This window comes from Pelodiscus sinensis, chromosome 3 (genome assembly GCF_049634645.1).
Source record: "Pelodiscus sinensis isolate JC-2024 chromosome 3, ASM4963464v1, whole genome shotgun sequence".
Classification (NCBI taxonomy): Eukaryota; Metazoa; Chordata; order Testudines; family Trionychidae; genus Pelodiscus; species Pelodiscus sinensis.
In genome coordinates, this window is record NC_134713.1 from 144,795,108 (window position 1) to 144,810,503 (window position 15,396).

At 48.1% G+C, this 15,396-nt stretch overlaps 1 protein-coding gene across 14 annotated transcripts in view; it reads left to right on the forward strand.

Annotated features, from left to right (window-relative positions):
* SYT14 (synaptotagmin 14) overlaps window positions 1-15,396 on the forward strand; it is a 261,174-nt gene that overhangs the window by 88,763 nt on the left and 157,015 nt on the right. The gene's annotated exons all lie outside the window — the stretch shown is intronic.

The window sequence follows — 15,396 nt, forward strand, 5'->3', positions numbered from 1 at the left end:
TGGCACAGAGTCAGGATTTGTTCATTTGCTCCTAGATTTGAATACATCATTATTACAGTGGTATTATTACAGAAGTAATATACAATACCTTGTGCATCCACTCACCATTCTGAGATCTTGCCATCTCTGGGTAGAAGCAATAGTGCAACCATTTCTTGCCAGCAACCACCACAATAAAGACGTATTCACAGATTTTGTGAAGTAGTTGGATGCAGTGGGTCTCAGAGGGGACACTAATCGGTGTTACCTAAAGAGTAAAATGCTTAATATCCTTTCAAGAAAACCATGAATGTAAATCTAGTCTCCAGCAATGATCTTGCATCCTGTCCATTTTATGAGGAGTTGATAGGATTTTTTTAGGCACACCATTATCAAACCCAGTTCAGGTGTGGACATTGCTGATGCTTTCTGCCCCCACAAGGAGACTGTGGATCCAAAAAAAGACCGAGATTCAGAGGAAGGTGAGTTATTGAGTAGTGTCCCCGTGGGTGCTCCACTGTAGCTGTTGGGCTTTTCCTGGCACCACAGATTGGAGATTTTTCAGCAGTGGTCTGCTGGACCACACATGCACGTCAGGACCCTTGTGCCATTTGTGCCATATCTTAGAGCGCACAATGCAGCTCTTGCCAGTTTCTCCTAACCATCCTTTGGTCGCAGATGGAGTGAGCTCCTTCTCCTCAGATCCCGTCAGACATTAAATTACTTGTTGTTAGATAGTTGTTGTTCTCTTTAATAGTTCTTAGTTAAGTTTAGCAGTAAGGTCAACCATTTTACAGTGTTTAAAAAAAACCCCACAATTTTTATAGATAGGCACAGATATATAGAAAAGAGGCAACCATACACCCTGTTTCCAAAAATGTGATGCCTGCAGGGAGCCCATGCCCACATCGGATGGGCACTCCCATTGTATACAATGTCTCAAGGAAGGGCACTTGACTGCTCAAAATTGACTGAAGAAGTGCGCAGAGACAGAGACATGAGGGTTAGAATGCTTCTTTTCGACAAAGCACTGCAGCCTTTTCAAACGAAACCTTCCCTGCTTGTGTTGGACTCGGCTACAAGAGAGAAAAGCTGAGCAATCTCGCTGAGCTCCCATGCTTCAGCCAAGAAGAGGCCCTCTCTGGCAAGGTCCCTGCCACCACTCTGTGTTAGCTTTGGGGACAAGCTGGGCACCTCAGGTATGGCTGCCTTATACTGTCCAGACAAAACAAGACCAAGCCTTAGCATATCAGCACTGGGTCTGAGTCCAGCGCAGAAGTCGCCACCACCTACTGACACCTACACTATCCATGGCACCAATGATGGTGAACATCAGCACCCGGGGCCACACCCGACAGTGCACCTGTCACCGGCGGTGCCGACTACTGTGACACCTCTATCTGCACTGCAGTTGGCACCAGCACTGCGTGCGGCACCGAGCAGGCATACTGTTCTGCAGCCTTCACCTGAGCCAGTGATACCACAACCATTGGGACTGACTAAAGCCCAGTGCAAGTCACGCAGGGTTATTGCTCCTTCACCCAGTCCTGAGTCTATCACCTTTTCTCCGTGCCTTTGTCTCCCTCCCTGCAGCTATTGGACGACCACCTGTGGCACTGTACTACTTCGGAACACCGCAGTTCAATGACCCGCAATCCCCCATCACTATTATCAACACCATAGTATATCGGCATCTCCGAGATCACCAAGGTAAAGGTCTAGGTCACCCAGATCGCCCATGCTTTCTATGTATGTCCACTATCCTCATGATCGCAGGAGTGGGTTTTCCTCGAGATATTCCTCACTGTCTAGATACTACTGTGACCACCACCAGGGTCACTGCTACTACGAATATCACTGCCCATCACGCTACTCCATTTCCATGCACTATTCTGGGCATTGGTCTCCTTGCTGCCACAGATCAGACACCAGACAGAGCCGGATCAAATCTCTTCCCCCAACTGGCACACATCAGCCTACCACACCTGAACCACCCCAGCTTTCTGAGCCTGAGGAAGATCAACTGTCAGACCATAAGGAGCCATAGGAGTTTTTGCCAACCAACCCATCCTCGTCTTCACCCGACGAGGTGGTAATCCCGGGGGACTCATCACATCTAATGATCTCTTTCAATTCCTGGACCTTTTTAAACAAGTGGCAGGCAGTCAGGAAGTCCACCTCACCAAGATACAGCAAAAGCAGCACTGACTTTTAAAAAATCTGCAGCCATCCCAAAAGTCCAAAGTTGCCTTGCCCCTTTACAAGGCAATCTTAGAAGTGGTGGATGATATATGGCAGACTCCAGCTTCAGTACCAGCAACTAACAGGAAGGCTGATAAATATTTTGTGCCTGCCAAAGGATTGGATTTCCTCTTAACTCACTCTCACCCCAACTCTCTCATGGTTGATGCAGCACAGCAGGGGGCCAAGAACCCACAATATTGGACCAATACTGGCGACAAAGACAGTAAAAAATTAGACCTTTTTGGTAGAAAAGTGTATTCCTCAGCTATTTTAACACTGAGGACGACTAACTATGTGGCCCTCCTTATGAACCATAATTTTGATAATTACATTAAATTTGACCCCATACTGATAGAACATCTTCTGGACAACAAACGCCAAATCCTAAAATCTGTAGTGCAGGAAGGGTACATTGCTTCGTGTATTGCTCTTCAAATTGCACTTGACATTGCAGACACAGCCGTGTGATCTACAGCAACATCAGTGGTAATGTGCAGAGCTTCTTGGCTGCAATCTGTGGGAGTGCCCAACGAACTGCAGTTGAAGGTGGACCTCCCCTTCGATAGACAGAAGCTCTTTGCGGAGAAAACTGACAAGGTCCTTCATAGCAGTAAGGACTCAAGAATTACTTTAAGAACATTGGACATGTACACACCCCCATACAGATGCAAGTGCTACATTCCATTCCACAGATGCAGACCTTTCCCTTACTCGGCCCTCAATATAGGGCCACCAACCAGCACCATCCTAGACAGCGTACGCAAAAACAGAACAAAAAGATGTCCAACCAGCAGGACAGTCGGCAGCAAGTTCCCACTGTCTGCAAGCTGTCCCACTGTCTGGTCATCAATGCGAAGAGACTCGTTTATTCCATCACTGTCTAAAACAACTCCAAAGATGGCCACCATCATCACCGATCGATGGGTTCTCGAGTTAATAACATCAGGTTACTCGATCCCCTTCAATTCCCTCTCCTCCCCTCCCCACCTTCTCAATCCCTCTTCAGGGACCCCTCTCACGAGTTTCTGTTGAGACAAGAGGTCCTATGTCTCCTTACCATCGGAGTGGAAAGAGTACTAGAAGAGTACAAGAGGAAGGGATTTTGTTCACATTATTTTCTTATCCAGAAAAAGTTGGGTGAATGGTGACCGATCCTTAGATCTCCATCAATTCAAACAACACCTTTGCAAACAGATTCAGAATGGTGACCTTAGCATCCATTATCCCAGCTTTCGACAGTGTCCCTTGACCTGCAGGACACCTACTTCCATGTCACAATTCATGCAGCGCACTGGCGCTTCCTGAGATTCGTAGTTGGAACGGAACACTTTCAATACTGAGTTCTACCTTTTGGCCTGTTTTCAGCACCCAGAGTGTTTTCAAAGATGCTTGCGGTCATAAGGGCCCACCTCGGCTGAGACGGGATCATTATCTTCCCTTATCTCAACGACTGTTTGATCAAGGGGCCATCTTTCGACTATGTGCTTCAGTCCATCAAGACGACACGGGTAGTCTTTGAAGCCCTTGGCCTCACAATTAATTTCCTAAAATTGTCCATGACTCTGTAACAATCTTTGGAATTCATCGGCTCACTCCTAGACTGAACTACTGCCTGAGCTTATCTGGCTTTAAACAGATTTCAGGCTATCTAGGATCTGGTACAGGTCCTCTCCACGAGCCCCACAATTTTGGTACTTACCTGTCTTCAACTCATGGAGCACATGGCAGCTATCACATATGTTGTAGCACATGCCAGGTTTCACCTGCGGTGCTTTCAGCACTGGATAGCCTTGGTCTACGTTCCTGGCAAACACAATGTTCACAGGACAATCACAGGACTACGTAGCACTTTAAAGACTAACAAGATGGTTTATTAGATGATGAGCTTTCATGGGCCAGACCCACTTCCTCAGATCAAAATAGACTATTTGATCTGAGGAAGTGGGTCTGGCCCACAAAAGCTCATCATCTAACAAACCATCTTGTTAGTCTTTAAAGTGCTACATAGTCCTGTATTTTGTTTCAGCTACACCAGACTAACACGGCTACATTTCTGTCACCAAAAGTGATGAAATCCTTGAGTTGATGGACCATCCCTGCCAATGTTAGCAGATGTACCTTTCTATCAACCTCAGCTCATGATGCAAATATGACTGACGCATCCTTGGTAGGTTGGGGAGCACATCTTAACGGTCATCGCATTCAGAGCCACTGGTCCATAGGAGAAGCCTCCTACCATATCGTCCTCCTAGAATTGAGCGCAATCTTCACTGTATGCCGGCACTTCCTTACCCTTAGCCGAGGCTGCACCATCAGGGTGCTTACCGACAACTTGACCATAGTTTTCTATGTAAACTGTCAGAGAGGGGCTCGATCACGCTCCCTCTGTGCAGAGGCACTATGCCTATGGAACTGGTGTATCCGCCATGACATAACGATTTTAGCATCGTACCTACCTGGCAAAGACAACATCACTGCCGATGCGCTCAGCAGGTATTTTGCTACGAACCATGAATAGGAGGTACATTATCAGGTGTTACAAGACGTCTTCCGTATCTGGGGGTTCCCCACTATAGACCTATTCGCCACACATTGAAATGCAAAATGCCGGTACTTCTGTGTTCCAGAGTGGGCATTTGACCGAGGTCCCTGGCAGATGCATTACTCCTCGACTGGAGTGCTCACCTGCTTTATGCCTTTCCCCCAACTCCCATGAAACCAAGAGCCTTAAAAAAGATCTCCAGGGACAATGCAACAATAATTCTCATAGCTCCCTTATCTTTTTTGCATGTCGTCTCCACCTACCCAGACACCACGACCTGCTGACCCAGGTCTGGGGAACACTATTGCACCCTCAACCCAATCACCTTCGCCTCACAATGTGGTTCCCAGTTGATTTTGAGACTCGGAAATGATCTGCTCCCAGGATGTTAAATATGTCCTGCTCCAGAGTAGAAGATCCATCACTTGGACTACTTATCTGCACAAGTAGCATAGGTTTCGTTCCTGCTGCACTAACAAAAGTCTAGATCTGACCTCATCCATCACATTCTAGACTACTTCCTGCATTTAAAACATTCCGTACTAGCACTGGCTTCTCTCAAGGTTCTCTCAAGGTTCCAGCAGCCAGTTGAGGGCTGGGCCATCCTTAGGCATACGCAGAGTACGCAGTTGCGTAGGGCACCACACTTTCTGGGGCACCACTCTGCCGGCCTGGCACGAAGGGGAAGCATACACGTGCGCTCTGCACCGGAGCCAGTAGGGGCGCTGTCGGCTCTTACGGCCCTGCCAGAAGACCCCACTGGGCCGAGGGACTCCGGTGAGGAGGCCGGCAAGCTGACCCCGGCTGGAGAAGGGAAGCTGTCAGCCTGGGTGGCAGCATTGGGAGGAGCCGGGGCTGTGCCGGGGGCGGGGTCATGCGTGGCAAGCCGAAGGGGGTGGAGTCATGCATGGCTTGGCATTGCAGTGCTGTTTTTAAAAATGGCTTGGAGTTGTGGCACTGTTTTTAAACTCCAGCCCTGCAAATGGGAAGGCAGAAGGTAGGCGAGGCGAAGCAAAGCGAAGGGGAGGGGTGGGAGAGGAAGGGGCTTGTGCTGATGGGAAGGGGAAGAGTGGGCAGGTCAGGAGAAGAAAGGGGAAGGCACCAAGGGGCAGAGGTGCAGGAGAGACTAATGCGGGGGGGGGGCAAGTGGAGACAATGAGGAAAAGGGCAGGAGGGGGAGGTGTCAGTGGGAGGGGGGACAGGGTGATGCTGGGAGAGGAGAGGGGAAGGGCATTGGGAGTTAGAGGGGGAGGGGCAAAGGCTTAAAAGAAGGGGTGGGCATGAGAAAGGTGGGGATGGAGCAAGTCATGTGTGAGGGCACAGAGGGGCAGGAGGGGAATGAGGCAGAGAGTGGTGAGGGGGTGGACCTCAGGGAAAAAGGGCGCAGGGGAAGTAAGGGAAGGGGGAGGCACCAGGAGGGTCCAGGGGTAAGGGAAGGTGCAGGTGCCAGGGGATTCTGGAGGTGAAGCAGAAGGGCAGACACCTGCAGGGGAGAGACCAGCACCAGAGGAGAGAGGCAGGGCAGGTGTGTAGAGGGAGGTGTTAGAAGAGGGGATGAGGAGGGGTAGCTCACATGATCAGAGTGGGGCTACTGGAGGAGTGGGCACAGAAGGGCTGGTGGAGGGGGGCAGGTCTCAGGAAGGCTGAGGGCAGTGAGAAGGACAGGAGTCAGGACAGCAGAGGAGGGTGAGGGGTTGGGGGGAGCAGGCACCAGGGGAGCTGATGGAGCAAGGGGAGGAGACATGGCAGCAGAGGGAAAAGGTAGAGGTTTAAAAGATATTTATTAATAACTTGGGTGCCACAGTGGCACATCCAAACAAGCCACATGAACTCAGTACTGGTGCACAACACAAAATTCATTTTGCTCATGGGAGGAAACTCTTAGGCTACGTCTACACTGGCATGATTTTGCTCAAGAACTCTTTTGCGGAAGAGTTCTTGTGCAAAAACTCTTCCAGAAGAGAGCCTCTACACTGGCATGTACCTTTGCGCAAGAGATGTGCTCTTACGCAAGAGCATCCATGCCAGTGTAGACGCTCTCTTGCGCAAGAAAGCTCTGATGGCCATTTTAACCATACGGCTTTCTTGCATAAGAAATTCATGTTGTCTGTCTACACTGGCCTCTTGCACAAGAACAGTTGCGCAAGAGGGTTTATTCCTGAGTGGGCACATCAGAGTTCTTGCGCAAGAAGCCCTGATTTCATACATTAGAACGTCAGTGTTCTTGCGCAAGAACTTGCGGCCAGTGTAGACAGGCAGCAAGTTTTGGCGCAAAAGCAGCTGCTTTTGTGCAAGATCGTGCCAATGTAGACACAGCCTGAGATGGAACACTTCCCCCAGCCTCTCTGCCCCCTGAGTTAATGTCACACACATTGGGTTAATGCAATTGCAGGATAGTTGCATGAGGGGGGTTTGGTGGGGGCCAAACTAATCCCTGTTGGTAGGAGGATGGTGGGAAAAGTCCTTTGGGGAGGGGGGTGTCAGATGACACCTTTTACTTTTGGTCATGTGTCCATCTTGACCTGAGAATGTTGCCTCCAGAGGCATGGCTAATGGGGGTCAGGGGTGTGACTAATGGGGGGGGGGGGGCAAAGAGTACATTTTAAAAAAATTCTTTGGGTGCACACCCTAATGAAATATGCTGTGCATGCCTCTGACAGGAAGCTGTAGAGCATGTAACAGCAGGGCCGGGTCCTAGAGAGCTGAATGCACTGCCTGCAGCACAGTCTGAGGGAAGGGATTGGCTGCTGGGGTTTCTGGGAAGGGGTGGGAGTAGGGGTGGAAGAGCAAGTCAGGCATAGGGGCACCAGTTTAATAATCTCACGTAGGGCACCATAAATCTTAAGGACGGCCCTGGTTGAGGACTATTCCGTATTCACTCACACAGTTACTAGGAGGTTCATGAAAGGGATGGTGAATCTCTACCCACCATGTAGAGAACTGCCTCAGCCATGGAATTTAGAACTTGTCTTGGATGCCCTAACACTACCAGCCTTTGAGCCCTTGGCGACCTGCGTTCTGTCACTATTAACCACCAACGTTGCCTTCTTGTTAGCTATACCATCTGCACACTGGGTAGGGGAACTCACTGCTCTCTTGGCTGCACCTCCATATACAGTATTTACAAATCAGGGGGTTATACTCCACCCTCAACCATCCTTCTTGCCAAAAATAAACTCAGACTTTCACATCAACAAGCCTATCATCCTCCCAACTTTCAGTCCCAAGCCACACTCCTCCCAACATGATGCCACCCTTCACACATTAGATATGCGCAGGGCACTGGCCTTCTACTTCGATAGGACGTGACCGTTTTGGAAATCTCAATGACTGTTGATTTCCATGGCTGATCGTTTGAAAGGAGAAACTCTCTCTGCACAACACATCTCCGAACTCATCGTTCAGTACATAGTGCGTTGCTATTCGTTGCAGAACAAGCCACTACCAGAGACACCAAGAGCCTATTCTACCAGGGCAGTAGCAGCATCTACAGCCTTTCTGAAGGGAGTTTCCCTATGTGACATCTATTGAGTGGCCACCTGGTCTTCTAACTACACCTTTGCAAAGCATTATGCTATTCCCAACAATTTCATTAGTGACTCAGCAGTTGACTCTGCAGTGCTCTCCACAGTGGTGAAACCTTAACTCCGAATCCCGCCTTCCTTATTTCTGGCCACTGCTATGAAGTCACCTAGGACATGTCTAGACTACATGGCTCTGTCGCCAGAGCCATGTAGATTAGTTTACTAGACATACCCAAATGAAGCAGCGATTTAAATAATCGCCACTTCAGTTAAATTAAAATGGCTGCCGCGCTGTGCTGATCAGCTGTTTGGCGGCACAGCGCTGTAGTCTGGACGCTCCGCGGTTGACACCAAAGGCCTTTGTCAACCTCCCTGGTAAACCTCATCCCACGAGGTTATAGATATCTTACTGGCAGCTCAAACTACTTTGTAAACCTCTGCACCGTTGTCTTTCACCCACTCTTGGGGCACTGCCATTTGCTCTCTGATATGCAAAATATCACACTTTTAATCTGAGGCAGGTAGTGCTTTGCAGCCTCGAACCGAGTCATGAGAGAGAGCACTACCTACTTTTCAGTCTGCCATAATGCACAATCATCTTGCAGCAGCTCAAAGTATAGTTCTTTTCTTCTATCCTGTATGGTTTCATCAGTCAGAGGAGCAGAGGCTAAGTAATATTTTCCAGAATGCCAGAGATAATCTCAACATTATTAATGCTGATAATGATCCTGGGGATGAATCCTCTCATATTCTTTAAGGCGAAGAGTTCGGAATGCATGGACCTTTCAAACCACTCTGCATTAATGTTTGTGAACATGAGTTGTGGGTTAACCCAGGGCTGAAGGACATAAGCCCCTAGTCCCACCCCTTCTGCCTGAGAGTCCAACCCCCCAGGAGCCAAGCCCCCACACATGCCAGAGACAAGCCACCAGCCCCCCACAAGAGCCTCCCTGGCCTGAGAGCATGAGGAAGGCACACTGCTTAAGTGTCTTCAGCCCCAATGCTGCTAAAGCCCAGAGTGGGTGTTCTGGGGGGTGAAGTGTGGACGGGGCCATACCTGGCAGTTTAGGACGGCATTGTCTCCCCCTGCCTCTTATTCTTGCCAGCCATGTTTGTGACCTTTTCATAGTGATCAACCAGTGTAGCACTGTGGAGAAATATGTTTTTCTGTTTATAGCCCTGAGACCTAGTGGAGTGGTGCTGGTGGGCAAACAGTAGGCACATTTGTCCCATTTCTGCAGTACAACTTAGGAACCTCATGCATGCAAAAGCTATGAATAATATGAGCATTGGCAAGCTTTTTGACTCAGTACCTTTGCATCTTTTGGATTGCAGTGATGTTCAATATATGCTATATATAAAATGTGTTCTCCACATCATATATACATTAATCACAAGTAGTATTAAGCACAAAAGGCATAGTAGCTATAAAGACTGGTGCTGCACATGAATCCACGTGCATGGACGGCAGCGTGATGGGCAGGCCAAGAAGACCAAGTGATGATTGCACCACATCTCCTCAGCGCCCGCTACCCCCGCCTTGTGTATGTGAAAATCTGAATGAACTCACCTCATGCCTCCTCCCCGGCCTTTTAGGCTGCCTGGGAGATATCCAGGCCCTGGGGTACTAGTTATAACGTGAGTGTGGTGATCGTGATCGCTATTTCATGGAGCCTAGAAGGCTTTCCCCAGTGTTCTTTTAAACCTTTGAATTTTTTAGATGTCTTTTTGAACTTGTTCATCTTCATGAGCACACCTAGCAGCTCCCTGGTGCTATGGACAACAGACCATGCTGGCTATATGCTCCAGATGTACTGTATCTTAGAGTAGATAAGATTGGATCTCTTGGGCCTGTGGAGAGAAGAGACTGTGCAAGCACAGCTATAATCATTATATGAAAAAGTATAATAGGGATCAGCAGCAGAGCTGCATGAAAGTGAAGAAACTGTGTCAGGCATATCAGAAGGTCAGGTTGATTCAGAACTGAGCCACAGACCAGCTGTTTTTATTCAGAGCTTTATGCCATCCTGAGACCCTACTACTGTGCTGTATGCCACCATAGATACACAGGAAACTGGCATGGACTGCAGGGAGCATGAGGGATCTGCAAATAGGGGGTCCCAGCTAGATGCAGATGAGGAAACATCAGGTAAGTGTGCAAATGTATTTTTGCTAGTTTAGAGCTTCAGGAGAGCAAGGTGAAGGGTTGGTTACCCAGATCTCAACATCGCCAATGGGAAAAAAGTCACATCTTGTAGCTTTCTGAATGCTTCTGCATTCTCAAAAATCTGTGCTTCATTCTTCTTTTTTGACCAGCCAATATTGATGTTGGTGATTGGCTCCAGTGATCCACCAATGCTTGTGTAGCCATTATTCCTGGGGGAATTCTGCACCACCGTACTATGCAAAATATTGCAGAAATTAATGTTGTGTGTGTGCAGAATTTCCTTTTTGCCACAAAAATGGGTTGCAGTCCTGCTAGCTGCCACTGGGGAGCTACTGGATTGAACAGAGCTTAGCTTGCACATAGAAGACACTGTGGGTGTGTCTAGACTACATGCCTCCTTCGACGGAGGCGTGTAGATTAGCCAGATTGGAAGAGGGAAATGAAGCCGCGATTAAAATAATCGCGGCTTCATTTAAATTTAAATGGCTGCCCCGATCTGCCGATCAGCTGTTTGTCGGCAGATCGGGGCAGTCTGGACGCGACGCGCCGACAAAGAAGCCTTTCTTCATCGGCACAGGTAAGCCTCGTGAAACAAGGTTTACCTGTGCCGATGAAGAAAGGCTTCTTTGTCGGCGCATCGCGTCCAGACTGCCCCGATCTGCCGACAAACAGCTGATCGGCAGAGCGGGGCAGCCATTTAAATTTAAATGAAGCCGCGATTATTTTAATCGCGGCTTCATTTCCCTCTTCCGATCTGGCTAATCTACATGCCTCCGTCGAAGGAGGCATGTAGTCTAGACACACCCTGTGAGAGGGAGGGAGAGCAACCTAAAGGGTTCCTGGCATTTTCAGTTTCCAGCATGCCCAGAGGGAAGGAGGGGGCGACATGCAGGAAACTCCATGCAAGCCTGGGACTGACCATCAGGTTATTTCTCCCTCTGGATCTGTGGGCTCTGGGAGGGGAGCGGGGAAGGTATCAGGGCAAGGCAGGCCTGCAGCTGGGCTTGGAAGGGATGGGGAAAGGAGACAGAGAAACCAGAATTGAGTTGTCATAGGGTTTTCTTTAACTTTCTATTCCTGGGGCAATTTGTGTGTGTGTGATGGAGGATATCAACCCCTCACTGAAGCGAAAGGAATTGCCTTGGCCCAGTTGGCTGAGAGAGCCTCACCCCACAGCATTGCTGGGCATGCTCCAACTGGAGACTGACTATAAATGCCTCTGGAGCAGCTCAGTTTGGGCTGACTGCTGAAGGGGAAGGAGGTGCGGAGAGAACTCCAAAGACAGAGGAGGAAGCACAACCAGACCACACAGTGGCAGCCGGGCTGAAAGAGGCTACCAGAGGAGCCACAGACCCAGAGTGAGCCAGGTGGGGAAGACATCTGCCAGGTGATGGTAGGAAGTAGCCCTGGGTGGGGAATTGCACCTCAAAGTACTCAGCGTGTTACGGCAGTATTCCCTGCTGAGCAGGCAGTGAACAGGCCATGTCACTGCCAACAGGGACTTGGGCTGGAACCCTGTAGAATGGGAGGGCCTGAATCCTCCTACCCCTTCAGTACATACCCCGTGTGGGGGAGTTTTCCTACACGCATATAGATTTGGGCCATGAGGCCATATTACCCTGAAGAGCAGGAGCTTGCATATGAAATAAGTCACTGGACCATATTTCCCTGAAGAGCAGGGATTTAGGCTGTGTCTAGACTACATGCCTCTGTCGTCAGAGGCATGTAGATTAGACACATAGGCAAAGTCAAATGAAGCCGCGATTTAAATGATCGCAGCTTCATTTAAATTTACATGGCTGCCGCGCTGAGCCGACAAACAGCTGATCAGCTGTTTGTCCGCTCAGCGCGCTATTCTGGACGCTCCCTTGCCAACATCAAAGCCCTTTGTCGGCAGCCCCGGTAAACCTCATCCCATGAGGAATAACGGAGCTGGCGACGAAGGGCTTTGATGTCGGCAGGGGAGCGTCCAGACTAGCGCGCTGAGCGGACAAACAGCTGATCAGCTGTTTGTCGGCTCAGCGCAGCAGTCATTTAAATTTAAATGAAGCCGCGATCATTTAAATCGCGGCTTCGTTTGACTTTGCCAAATCAACAAATCTACATGGCTCCGTCGACGGAGCCATGTAGTTTAGACGTACCCTTACAGATAAACTTGGGCCACAGGGCCTTAATACCCTGAGTAGGGGATCGTGGGTACAAACTGAGGCTGTGGAGCCGTCCTATAAAGTGACGTGATGATGGGTGAGTCACCCAGTCAAAACAGAATAGGGTCGAGGGACCTCCAAGAGTGGGTAGTCCCTTGACAATGTGTCTATATTATTATTATTGACAGGTATTTTGAAATAAATTATGAAAATAATTGAAACTTGTGTGATTTTGTAGTATTATTTTGACAAAACTTTCAGAATTTAAATATGTGTGCAGAATTTCTAGTATTTTGGGGCAGATTTTTTTGGGGGGAGTGCAGAATGCCCTCAGCAGTGTGCCATCGAAAGTGGCCCTCTCTGTGGTTGTTCTCTGTGATAAGATTGTCTGGTGCTTATAGGAGCATAAGTGCTGTGTTGTTGCTCCAGCGCTGTTCTGGAACACCAGTGCTACAAATCCATCCACTGTATCATGCACATTGTTGAGATTCACTGTCATGCATAGCAGGAGATGATTAATGGCCCTGTACACTTACATGACAACAGTCCCCAAAGTGGATTTTCCAACTCCAAAGTGATTTCCTACTGACTAGTAGCAATCCAGCATTCCAAGTTTCTACAGCGTGATCACCACATGCTTCTCCACCGGCACTGCAGCTGTCATTTTGGTGTCCCTGTATCAGAGTACTGGTAAACTCTGTTCACACATCTAGGAATGTGACCTTGCACATCTGAAAGTTCTGCAGATACTGCTTGTCATCCAAAGTCTGCACTAGTCTAATCTTGTTTTTCTGGTCTTGTAGGGATGCTTCACTAGTTGTCACTGTCTGTGAACACCATCAACAATCTTGAATTGTTTCTTGCTATGCCCCACAGCAATTGGCTGTCCAACAAATTGTCACTTTCCCTGTGAGTTTTCTTGCTGCTTTACCAATACAGGAAGACCATGCATTTTGTGCTTGTCACATTTATGACAATAGGTCAGAGTTGTACAGATTCCACGCTCCTGTCAGAGATGGAAAGCATGAAACACCACACAGTGTTGTAGGATTTTTAATAAAGGTGCATGCAAAAATTACGAGATGTAGATTACTTTATGGATTGGAGACAGTTGCATATTGAGAAACTGACCTCTTGCTCCCAGTCACACTTGCACCTCAGCATGCATTTCCAAAACTTCCCAAAAGACCATGCATAGGATGATGGTGGATTGCTTATGGTGGCACATACCCAGAGTGCATTGCCCTGTGCATTGATGCAAACTCTTCTGATGAGAATGAATGCTGCTTATACAAGGAGTCAACTAGGTATGTGCTGACTGTGGCAATTTGCATGCTGACATAAATTGTCAGCTAGTGATATGGTCTTGGTTACTAGTATTCTGTGAAATTTCATGTCAGCCACGAGGAATCTAAGTTATATGTGTTAGACATTCAGTGTTGGCTTTTTATATTGAGAAAATAGATCTTTCAAAAACTCACCGAGTTTTTTTAAGCTTCTTTGTGGAAAGGATTGGGGTTGTAAGATCATAATAATAGATTGCTCTCCTAACCTTGGAGCCCATTCAGTGGGCTCTTTCCATATCAACAGCTGTGCTGAGAAAAACCTCCAGTTTTTGACATCTTTAAGGCAATTACATGCCTAGGTTTCTGATGCAGATGATTATTTGAAGTGGTTGTATTTTAGTTTGGTTTGAATAGAACTCTGAAATACCTACCATTACAGCTGAATCACTACTTTGGAGGCACCTAGAACAGAGCAACCACAGGGACAAACAGAGGAGTCGTTATTTATCTGTATCATGTTCCACCATTCCCCGCTCCCCTCCGGTCTGTTTCAAAGACCTTAGTTTAAGCTGGGTTCTATGTTAGAAAACAAACTGTATCACCAGCTTGTCTCTCACTAGCGTATGTACCCTGGATAAAGTGCATGAGGCACTTTAAGGCACATGTGTGGACTAAGCAGACAGTGCTTGCAATAGCAACAAAATCTCTCATTGAAGGTGCATTGGGTACATGCACCCCTTGATGAATTCCAGATACTGAACAGGAAAATAACTTCTCCTTCTCTTGAAAAAGAACTCATATGTTTGTAATGTTTTCATTAGGGCTATGTCTAGACTGCAGGCTTCTTTCGAAAGAGGCTCTTTCGAAAGCTTCTTTCGAAAGAGCCTCTTTCGAAAGATCGCGTCTAGACTGCAGGCGGATCTTTCGAAAGAGAAATCCGCTTTTTCGAAAGAGAGCACCCAGCGAGTCTGGATGCTCTCTTTCGAAGACGGCCTCTTTACATTGAAGAACGCCTTCTTTCGAAAGAGGAACTTTCGAAAGAAGGCGTTCTTCCTCGTGAAATGAGGTTTACCGCCATCGAAAGAAAAGCTGCGTTCTTTCGAAATAATTTCGAAAGAACGCGGCTTGAGTCTGGACGCAGGGGAAGTTTTTTCGGGAAAAGGCTACTTTTCCCGAAAAAACCCCTGAGTCTGGACACGGCCTCCGGGTGTAAAATCCCATTTAATGATTTAAATGGTCAAACGTTATGTTTAACGAATTAACTGATTAAGTGGGATCCCATGGGCATGGGGTTGTTGTAGCCCAGCCAGGCTGGAGGCACCGCATCCACCCATGGCAAATTGTACCAGACCCAGACAGAGCAGCCCCAGCTCCCAGGGCTGCTGGCTCCCATGGGGCTGTGGCTCCCACAGGACTGCCAATTAACCTTACCGAGTGATGCTTACTTATAACCGGTTACCCAACCAGTTACCCATTCACAGCCCTAGTTTTCATTAGGTTAACCAAT